The sequence below is a fragment of the Anser anser genome, assembly GCF_964211835.1.
Source record: "Anser anser genome assembly, chromosome: 14".
NCBI lineage: Eukaryota > Metazoa > Chordata > Aves > Anseriformes > Anatidae > Anser > Anser anser.
The window spans coordinates 9837984-9848004 of NC_139735.1; positions in this window are offsets into that span (position 1 = coordinate 9837984).

A 10021-nucleotide genomic window follows, 5' to 3' on the forward strand; every position below is an offset into this window, starting at 1 on the left:
TTGAAGGTCTGAGGTGGATAAGCTTCCAGCCTCACAGAAATTTGACTCTAGTATTTGTAATGCCTTTTTTTTTTTTTTTTAAAGTTTCTCAGCCTGTAGGAAGCATTGAAGTTAATATAGGCTTGCACTGTAGCTCTGCTAGGTGTATTTTCTCCAAATAGAATTTTCTCCAAATAGAATGTGTACCATGTTAACATGGTGTTAACATGGTGTTGTTAACAACAGTGTTGTAACATATATCTTTTTTTCCAGTGAGAATTAACTCATCAGCTGCAAAGTAGGATAGAATTTGTTCATAAATCATTTTGCGGCAGGCTAAAGTTTGACACACTGTACGTAAACATTTTCCCTGTAGGACAAGGTCTCTGATGTCTACTGTTTATGACTAAAAACAAATTTCTCCAAATTACTTTACACTGTGCTATTACATTGTTAAGACAAAAAATCATTGCGAGGTTGAGAGCTGCAGCCAGATCAATACTGGGACAATTTCAAAATTTGGCAAGGAATTAACTGGAAATTCAGATTTTTTGCTTTGCTCCTGTATCAAGCTGTCTCTTTCTCACCTACAGAATTTTCAGGATTATGACCTGACCTTGAAAACCCTCCAGACGTGGGTGAGTTCTGTTTCTGGGGAGAGCTTGCTAGATTCACCCTGGAGAGGCTGCACAACAATTCTCTCGCTTGTATTTCAAATCTCCCTCACTGTGGCAATGCTGTTGATTTGCTATTGCGGCTGAAAATTTTTGAGTTGTGACTCGTCACCGCTCGAGCAATATGCTACATTTGATCATGCTTTTTAGCAAGCAATTAGGAGGTGGATGCAAAAATAATTTGTACGTTTGTCTGTTTGTTTTTTGTCTCCGGCTCTTCTGTAATCAGTTACTGCCCTCCCTTCCGCTGCGGGCAGGAGGGGCCCAAGAAAATCGGCTGTGGTCCCTCTGGGCAGGCTGTGCTTGAGTTCGGAGGTGCCTGGGTCTCAGTGTGTGCTCTGGGGAGATGGGAGAGGGTTCTTCTGAGCTGTCATGCTGCTACTTGTCCTCTTCCCCAACGAAAATGCTCTCCACTAACAATTACCACATCGCTGCAAACAGACTGAGGAGAGACATGATGTAAAAATTAAATTACTTAAAACATTTTTTGGGCTAACACTTGGCTTTATATAAACTCAGAGACAATCCTATAAGGCACTCGGGGCAGATTATAGGTTTGGGCAAAGCTAGAAAATTGCTGCCATTATATTGTTATTATTAACACCTTGTAATTAGCCCTAAGGAATCCTGAAGTTCTCTCTCCTGATTTGGCTTTAATGAAGGAAAATTGCTACCTTTGCAAGTTGGATGGCGCCCGCTCTGATTAGTCTTAAGTATATAGGACTATTATTTTGAAAATGTTTGTTGTCATGTGAATATTAGTATTGCATGGAAAGGGGGGGAGGGGAGCGGGGTGGGCTCTTTTCTCTCTTGGCTGGGATGAGTCACATGTTCACTTTAGTTACGGTCATCCCCTTCCAAATCAAGAATGGAAACCTTGTCACGGTATCCCGACCACAAGTTAATGAATTCAGGAGGATCCTGTAGCAAGGGCTGCCAGCTGCCCTACCTGCTGATTGCATTGGCTGATGGAGTAATTGTTGCATGGAGATAGTTTTATGATTGCTTTGAGAGTCTGAATGAGATCATGCATGAGTTAGCACACTAAGTGCAATAAAAATGATTTTATTTGCATGTCCCAGAGCCTTTCCTGATTCCTTTACTGCTTTCACAGGCAATGTCTTCCCAGTGAAATCAAGCCAACATTAATAAAACATCCCTTCCATACATCTCCACTCCTCTCCTCCCACATACTGTATGCTTTCATTACCATCTCTGGGAAAAAACTGACATTAAAGAAAATTCATCTGATCTTATCTGTAATTAATTTGTATTTTGATAATATAGAAGAAGAATTTTTGCATGTAATGACTTACCTGTTCATTATTTCTCTCCTTTGAACTCCTGTGACCGCTTAATAACTCATGCCAAAGCAGAACTGATTATGACATTTTCCCCACCCACCATCCAGGAAGGTTGAAGGTGTTGCCTCTCATACTTAGACAAATTGCTCCAAATAATGACTTTGTGCAAAATTAGTCATACATAATTGAGAAATTCTATAGATGAATAGGAAAGTAACTCGAGATGAAGTTATCATTTTAATGTTTTTTAAGTTAACGTGGGATTTGACATACCGGTTCAGACCAGCAGTCCACCTATAACAATCAACTGTCTTTTGCGGGAATGGGACCAGAGCCCACTCGCTCTGGGAGCAATGAAAGCCTCTCAGCTTGCATCACAGAAGGTGCAGAAAGGCTTGGGGGTACACTGCATGGCTCCAGGGAGCATGGTATGAAGTGACATCAGCTGTGCTGGTTGTAGCGCCTGGGAGGGCTCCCTGCCTGCCTCTCAGGCTGCTGTCCCTGTTCTGCCTGTGACAAGCTGGCACTGAGAGATTCTGGAAGCTGGCGTTCATTTCTAATTTGACTTGTATTCATGTAAAATGGTGACATGGCATAAAGCGTCATACAGCCCTACCCAACACTTCGAGACACTGTCATGACAGTCAGAGATTTATCAATAGGTTTAAAAATAATTTTAAGCCCACTGGATGCATGAATTATGGTTTCAAGCTCTCTTTTGCCAACATGAATGTTAGAAATTCCTGTCCTTCCTCATTCCTGGGAGAAATCCAACCTTCTTTTTTGTGTGCAAGTGTTTGATCCAATAAGCAGCTCTATAACGAATGATAGCTCACGTTACATGATTCAAGTACTACAGGTGGTACCAGAGAAATTAAATTTAAGAGAAATATGAATCTGATCTCAATTTGGCTATAATGAGTGTAAAAAAAATGCATAATATTACATCAAACAGGAGACGTAGCTTCCTTTCTCCCTGGGGAAATACCAGCTTACAACAAGAAAGTTTTACCTTTATAACTGTCCACACCTGGTCAGCAACACAAGTGTTCAGCGATCATGAAATTATCCAGTTCCTCTTTTAGAGCATGACAGGAAAAAGGAAGAAATTGAAGTCAGAGTTCCAGCAATGTAAGGGGGATATTTGTAGTTTTCTGTATTAAAAAGGAGAAACACAAAATCCAGAAAGAGGTGTAGGGGCAAAGTCAAGATGTGGTGTTTCTGCTTCAGCCCATTGTAAAGCCGTGGGTCAGTTGAGCAGGTCAGTGTCTGAAGGTATTCAGATTTCAGAAGCTTGGCTCTGGCCTCTTGATCATCCTCTGGTGGATTATCAGAATTGCACCTTAAGTGTGTCACACTTAAAAACCAACCACACATTTTTTCTTTTGTTTATGACCTCATTCTCTGCTCGGACTTCTTTCATCATAGTCCAGTATATTAAACATAGCATTTCTTTTTGTCTAATTTACATAGTATTTGAATTACCAATGTTACTGCATCTCTCCTTTCTTCTTTGCTCAGATTATCGAATGTTGTCTGTGCCATAACCCAATCTACCATTGGCATATTGAAACAAGAAAAGCGGGTCAGGGCAATGCATTTAAACAATAATAATAATAAAATCTCATAATTAAAAATGAAAAAGTCATACATTCTGCATGAGGAATAATGATGGACATGAATGCAGGCTGCTTTTTCAGTTCCCCAATGAAACTGCTGGACCTGATTCTGGCTGCAGGGAAAGGTAATCACATTCTGACAGTGGAATGAATGATAAACATGATAAAGATAATGCTGATGGAGAGCTAATTGGCATGGCCATATCCAGTGCATGTTAAAGTTCAGAAGAGGAGCTTCAATTGCTTTGTGGGATATTAACCCAGCCCCCTAATGGGAATGAAAATCATCAGAAACAATTTATTGAACTACATGTGTTTATTGCAGTGGATAACATTTAAAAAGGTGCCTGCCTGCTGCCCACGGTGCTTTTGGTATTATTTAATTAAAATAATGTAATGAAGACCAAACTAGCATCCACCCACCCACCAATCCTAACCTTAAGAGGCAGGAGTGGCCTCAGCATTTTTTTAAACAAATGCTTTGCTAGGTCCTGGTCTCCAACAAGTTTTATCACACACCTACTTAGAGTAATATAGCAGGTTGTAGACAGAAAATGGAATCAACATGTGTCATAAATCAAAACAGAATAAAATAAGGGACATATGAACTTTTAATTCTTTGAATACATAGGATGCTTTTAACACAGGATGAGGGAAGCCATATGTAAGCTAAAGTCTATGGTTAAAGCCTTAAGTAAACAAACCAGTCCTTATAATGACATTCAGAATCCTGGTTGGCTTTCATCAATAATAGTCTGCATTACCCATAGGGCAGGCTGGTGTACAGAAGAGAATGGAATGGTATATGGGATTTGTGGAAGAGAAAACAGCATCTTGAGTGAAGCGTGTTCTCACTGTATTGTCACCTCTAACTCCCCCACGGCTGCCAGGGAAAGAACTGATTCATCACAGCTGAGTGGGTGGGTGGCCAGGACCAGCAAGGAATTAGAGATTCATTTCACTGCTGTTCAATTAGGCATGTTCTCTGAGAAAATGAGTGCTTACGATGCAATTTGTAGTACAAGTTCTGCTTCCCTGAGCAGAAATGCTCCCTTTCCACAATTTTAACTCACTCTGGGAGAGGGAATCCTGCAGTAGTGGAACATTTCAAGTGGTGTTACTGCTGCAGCAGGTGTTCAGAGCCCATTTTGACACACCGAAATGGGTGTCCCACCTCTTCACTTGCCTGCATACTCACAGAGGATTTTCAGCACTCAGCTTTCACCTTTGGGAATGGTGAATTCACGTGCAGGGTCAGCAAGCCCAGCCGAGGAAAATGTGTCATTAAGCGTTCTGTTAGAAAGGTGGAAAGGCCCTGTTGTGCTGCTCCACGACAGTGCTTGTAATCACGTGCTAAAATAATTTCGTTTACGTCTATGACACATCTCACTTCCTTGAAAATCAAAGGATGATGGTAACATCTGCAAATCTGTTGCAATGAGCCTTCTGCAGACTGAAATCCTCTTAGTACGTAGAAAAGCAAGACAGCCTAGATGGTTTTCCTAGCATGTAGGCACGAAGAATCACGTTAGCATGTGAAAGAATGAAATCTGGATGCTGTTATTCTGTGAAATGGGACAGGGAGAAAGATAATGAAGAAGGCTACACAGCTAGGTAAATGCCTCTCTCATATGTGGCTGGGGAAAGTACACTAGTCACATATTGATGCATATGGGTAAGTATGTGGCCCCTGTGTCATCCCTGAAGATCCAACCCTAGAATTAATTTTTTCTTTGGGATCATTTGTAGGATCTGAAAGAAGGAGGTCATGATAGCTCTTCTTCAGTGTGGGCAGCTATCAAATTTAGTTAAAATTAAAAAAAACAAGACACTAAAAAGTCATCAGAGACTAATTGGCCATTTGAAAAAATAAAAAACTTAGACATTTTGTAAATTCAGAAAGTCTATCTGTGTCACACAAAGAGCCTTTCTGTTCTTTTTATCTTTCAGCTGCTGCTGCTGCTTGTTTCTGATCACAGCAATGGACATCCCAGCATTGCTCTGCAGGATGACAGAACAGTAGTTTCAGTGTCATGGTTTCAGCGAAACGAAACCAGCTTTGGCTGCTTAGCACAAGAGCTCGGTGATGTAAGTTCCCGCAGTAATTAGCTTGTTCGTCTCCTCTTCCAGCTTCATGAGTCAGCTGCACGGATCAAGAAGGAGTGAAAAAAAATCCCACAAAAGACTTCTATAAAAATTCACAACGATTATTTTGCAATGACTAGAAGCTACGAGGGATGCTATAATTGTAACACTTTGCAGGGTGTATAATAGTGTGACCTTTATATAAGGAGCATTGCACTATGATCTTTCCAAGCACAGAGGAGAAACAGTGAACAAAGGACTGCTCAGACTTCTGAGACTTCTCCATTTCTAACTTATGATTACCTCATGCATTTACACTAGGTGAGGAGAGATTTTGTGTTTGAGTACGTGTGCTACTTAGTTCTTTGGCATAACCTTCTTTTTATAGTCTCTGCATCCTTTAATCCTGGCTGAGCTTAGTACCTGCCTTTCCGTCTGTCTCCTGCCTGCTGGAAGGCACTGGTTCTGTACTGTCCATGTTGCACTGAAAGCACATGAAGGGACCCACTGTCGTTGACATCAGGAATTGGAGGATAGCCATGATGCCCTGATGATTATCTGTGCTCCAGTGTTTCTTCTCAGGTAACAGATATCAAGAAGTAAGCATTGCACTTGCTCAGACTAGAGCAGTTATTAAAAGAATATTCAACAAAGTGCATCCCCAACCACATTCCTAACCGGGAATTTGAAGAAATATAGTTAATGTTTCCTGTACCATAATTAGCTTTGAATTTTGTTTTCCCTAGAATGGAGATTCTTCCAGGTAAGCACATCACATTCACTCCAGTCTCTAAAGCATCTAGGATGTTTTTGGTGCCAATTAAAAATGAGAACTACTAGTACAGGTATGCCAAAGGCCGAGGTTTTTCTTTATGCAGGCAGGAAGGCAGTAGGGGCAAGGTTATACAAGGGATATGAACTAAGGAAGAGAGTCCTTCCGAGCAAATTATTTGTGACTGTTTACTGAGAAAAGTTTTTTTTTTTTTTCTCCTTGTTTCTTCTGAATTATCCAGGAACTATTGAAAAACAAACAAACAAACAAACAAAAACAACAACACAAAATGAAATAAAACAAAAAAAAAAACACAACAAATTTGTGCATTGTTTGATGATTGGGAACATATGCTCTCAGGAAATGTCATCCTGGATCAGAAGTCCAGCAAGCAAGGGGGTGGGATTTCAAAAGTGCCTAAGTGAGTTAAAACGTAAATCCCAGAGAATTTCCACTGGACAAAATTTCCTCCAAACCCTCATTAGTCAGAAGTTCACATAAGCCCTGAAGAATGTAGGTTTATAGCTCTCTCAAAACTCTTATTTATTTTTTTAGTCTTTAGTATTATACCTGGCTGTTCTTGTTATTGATACAAATATCTAATACCTTTTTGAATCCTTCTAAACTTCTGGCCTCAGCAAAACCTTGTGGCAATCAATTCTCTTGGCTAGCAGTGCCTTCACTTTGTACACCAGTGGATCATGATGGATTTCAGTTTTGGCATCAGATGATGGCGTCCATCATATGTGATGGACAAAACGTATCAAGAAATCCAAGGAAAAGGGTACAGCTGGGCAGCTTAGACTCAGGCAAAGTAAGAAAAAAAGGATTAAAGAAATCAACAGCAGAATTTCAACATGCCTAAATTCCCTCTGGAATTATCTTCCTCTCTCCTTTTGACTATAAAGAGAAGCCAAGAGCAACTGGGCTCCTGATTTAAGAACGCAAATTTGGGTGAGATGAATTTGGCCTAAGAACATTTAAAACCTCCAAGGTGAAGGAGTGGTGTTTTCTGCCTTCAGAAGAAAGAATAAATAAACAAGAAGTAGCTCTCCAAAGCCACACAAGTCTGGTGGAGTTCTTCAAGAAATATAAAGGGTGCCTTAAAGCTTTATGTACATCCAGTTCCCCTTCCTGGTTCCTGTAGCCCCTCAAGAGGTTCTTCAGGAAAACCTCCTCCCTGTATCTTCTGTTCTGTCCCTGCAGTAGTTCAGCATTTCTCTTTAGAGAACAGAGATTCTATTCCCCTCTTAAAATAACCCAGCACCCATACTTTTACTTTCTGAGATTAAAGCTGAACCTGACTGACACAGGGATTAGGATCAAAGGTTAAACCCATGTCAGACTGAAGATAAAGATGCAAAAGGAACAAATGGCTTTACCAAACACTATTCTTTAAACTGCTTCACGTCAACAATTAAGCTGACTCTTCATTTAGCATTAGCTGAGAACTTGTGCAGTTCAAATGAGACGTAATGTAGAGGTTTTCACCAGCTGGCAATTAAAAAAAAAAACAATAGGGAAATGATTGTTCTTTTTCTGACTATTTAGCTGTGTTTTGTATTGCACAAGGCTTTCTTTTTTTTTTTTTTTTTTTTGCATTTAGAGTGTTAGCCTTTGTGAATTAGGTAATTGGCCTTGAGATACAGAAAGCAGCCTATAACAGTGAAACAAGAGGAAACTTTAAAATACAGAAATTCTCTTTCATTCCTCCTTTTCCCTAATGTTTCAAAACCTAAGTAGTTTACATTTTAACTTGAAGATTTTTTCTCCCCCTAAATAACTGAAGAGAAATAACAAAAACAAATGACTAAGAAAATAAGGTTGTGAAATAATTTAGGCTGAAAACAGAAAGAAATAGCATCACTGATTTGGAAACAATGGATCAAAGAGATAAGTAAATAACATAAAGAAGTCCCATAAGCTTCTTCAGCAGGGCAAATAACCTCTAAAATAAATGAAACTGGAACATTTAAGTTGAAAGTTTCCTTTAGGGTTGGGGAGGGTTGCATTTGGAATCCAGTTGGCATGAGAAGAACCTTGCTTAGAATGAGATGTTTTTTGAGGTCAGGGCCCTCAGATTTGGTGTTTGGAGAAAAAAAAATACTAAAGAGGAGGGTAGGAGACCTCAAGGAATATGGCATTTTTTCCTATGTTTGAAGTATCTGACTTTTGGCAGGTTCTTTCAAGTTGAACTGACACTGAAAACATGTTGAGATTTGACCATCATTAGCCCTAAAAAAGGATCCCTTTGGCTGGGTATTAAAGCTTTGATATAGTATCTGATTGGAAATGCAAGGGAGTTTCTCCTGATCTGCCCTTCCACAGCCCTGAACCCCCAGGAAGCTGAGGGCAAAGATGGCTCTGTCCCCCTTAATTCATCCTTTCCTCATTCCAGTTCAGTCTGAGGCTCCCATTACTATTACCACAGTGTAAGGGGTAACTGCTTAAGGTTGTTGTATTTGGCTTGGTATAAGTCAGAGGTATAGCCTAAGACTAATTTTCTTTACAAGAAAGGATTTTTTACTTTGAGCAGCCACCCCCTGCCTTGCCTTTCTGACCAAACAAAATTTCAATTTTGCAAACTGCTTAATGAAGCCTAAAACAATTCATTTTCTTCATTGATGTGAATTCCCCTGTTCTTTTTCATCTCTCTTCTAGTTTGGTATGCTGTAATCCGCATTTTCCAAACAACGGAAAAATTCCCCACAACGTGTCTACTGGTTCTCTGGAGTGATTGTGTAAGATGTTGGTAGATTGGAGAAACCTTACCATCAATGGAGTTCTGGGTATCTGCCTATCTAGTTATCTGTCTATCTTCTGTCCATCCCCATCCATGCATCTATCCGTGCATCCATGCATCTATCCATGTGTCTATGCATCCATGGATATCCATGCATCCATCTATTCATCTGTCTCTTCAGAGTGCTGAAAATATATTTCATTCCACTTTAGAGAATTCCTCTGGTTTGCCAAAAATATTGGAGCATTTTACATCCTGGCTTTGAGATATCTTTAGATCAGGCTTTGCATTGTGCTTTACAGATCAAGGACTAAATTCTGCTCCTGCAGAATCTCTTGATGTTAGTTGTAACTAGCATTCATTCATTCATGTAGGTAGGCAGGACAAAGGGATGACTTTACCGATTACTGGAATGCAATCATCTTTGGGGCACAACGTATCTATTTAGCAACCAGTATCCATGTTCCAAAAGTGGAAGTGAAGAAGGGCAGAATCAGATCCAGTTGAAACTGTGAGCGGGGCTGTGGCAGGCAGAATGCAATTTGCTTCACATGAAATTGTCAACCTCTGCTCCTCCAGGGCTGCTATTATTAATCTTGAGAAAAGTGTCATGGGACTTTTAATGACCAAGAGTGGTCAAAAACCTTGGTCTCCTGTCTTATTCAAGTAACAGAGCCTCCAGCTCTACCTGGCTTTTAACATCCAAATACAACTGATCAGCTCTTAATTGCTCCCAGGAGCAGCCCTCTTCAGAAGAGCAATCCAAACATAGCTGTAATCAATGGAACACAAAACAAAACAAAACAAAACAAAACTTTTTGTGGACTTTGTAACCAGCTAGATAG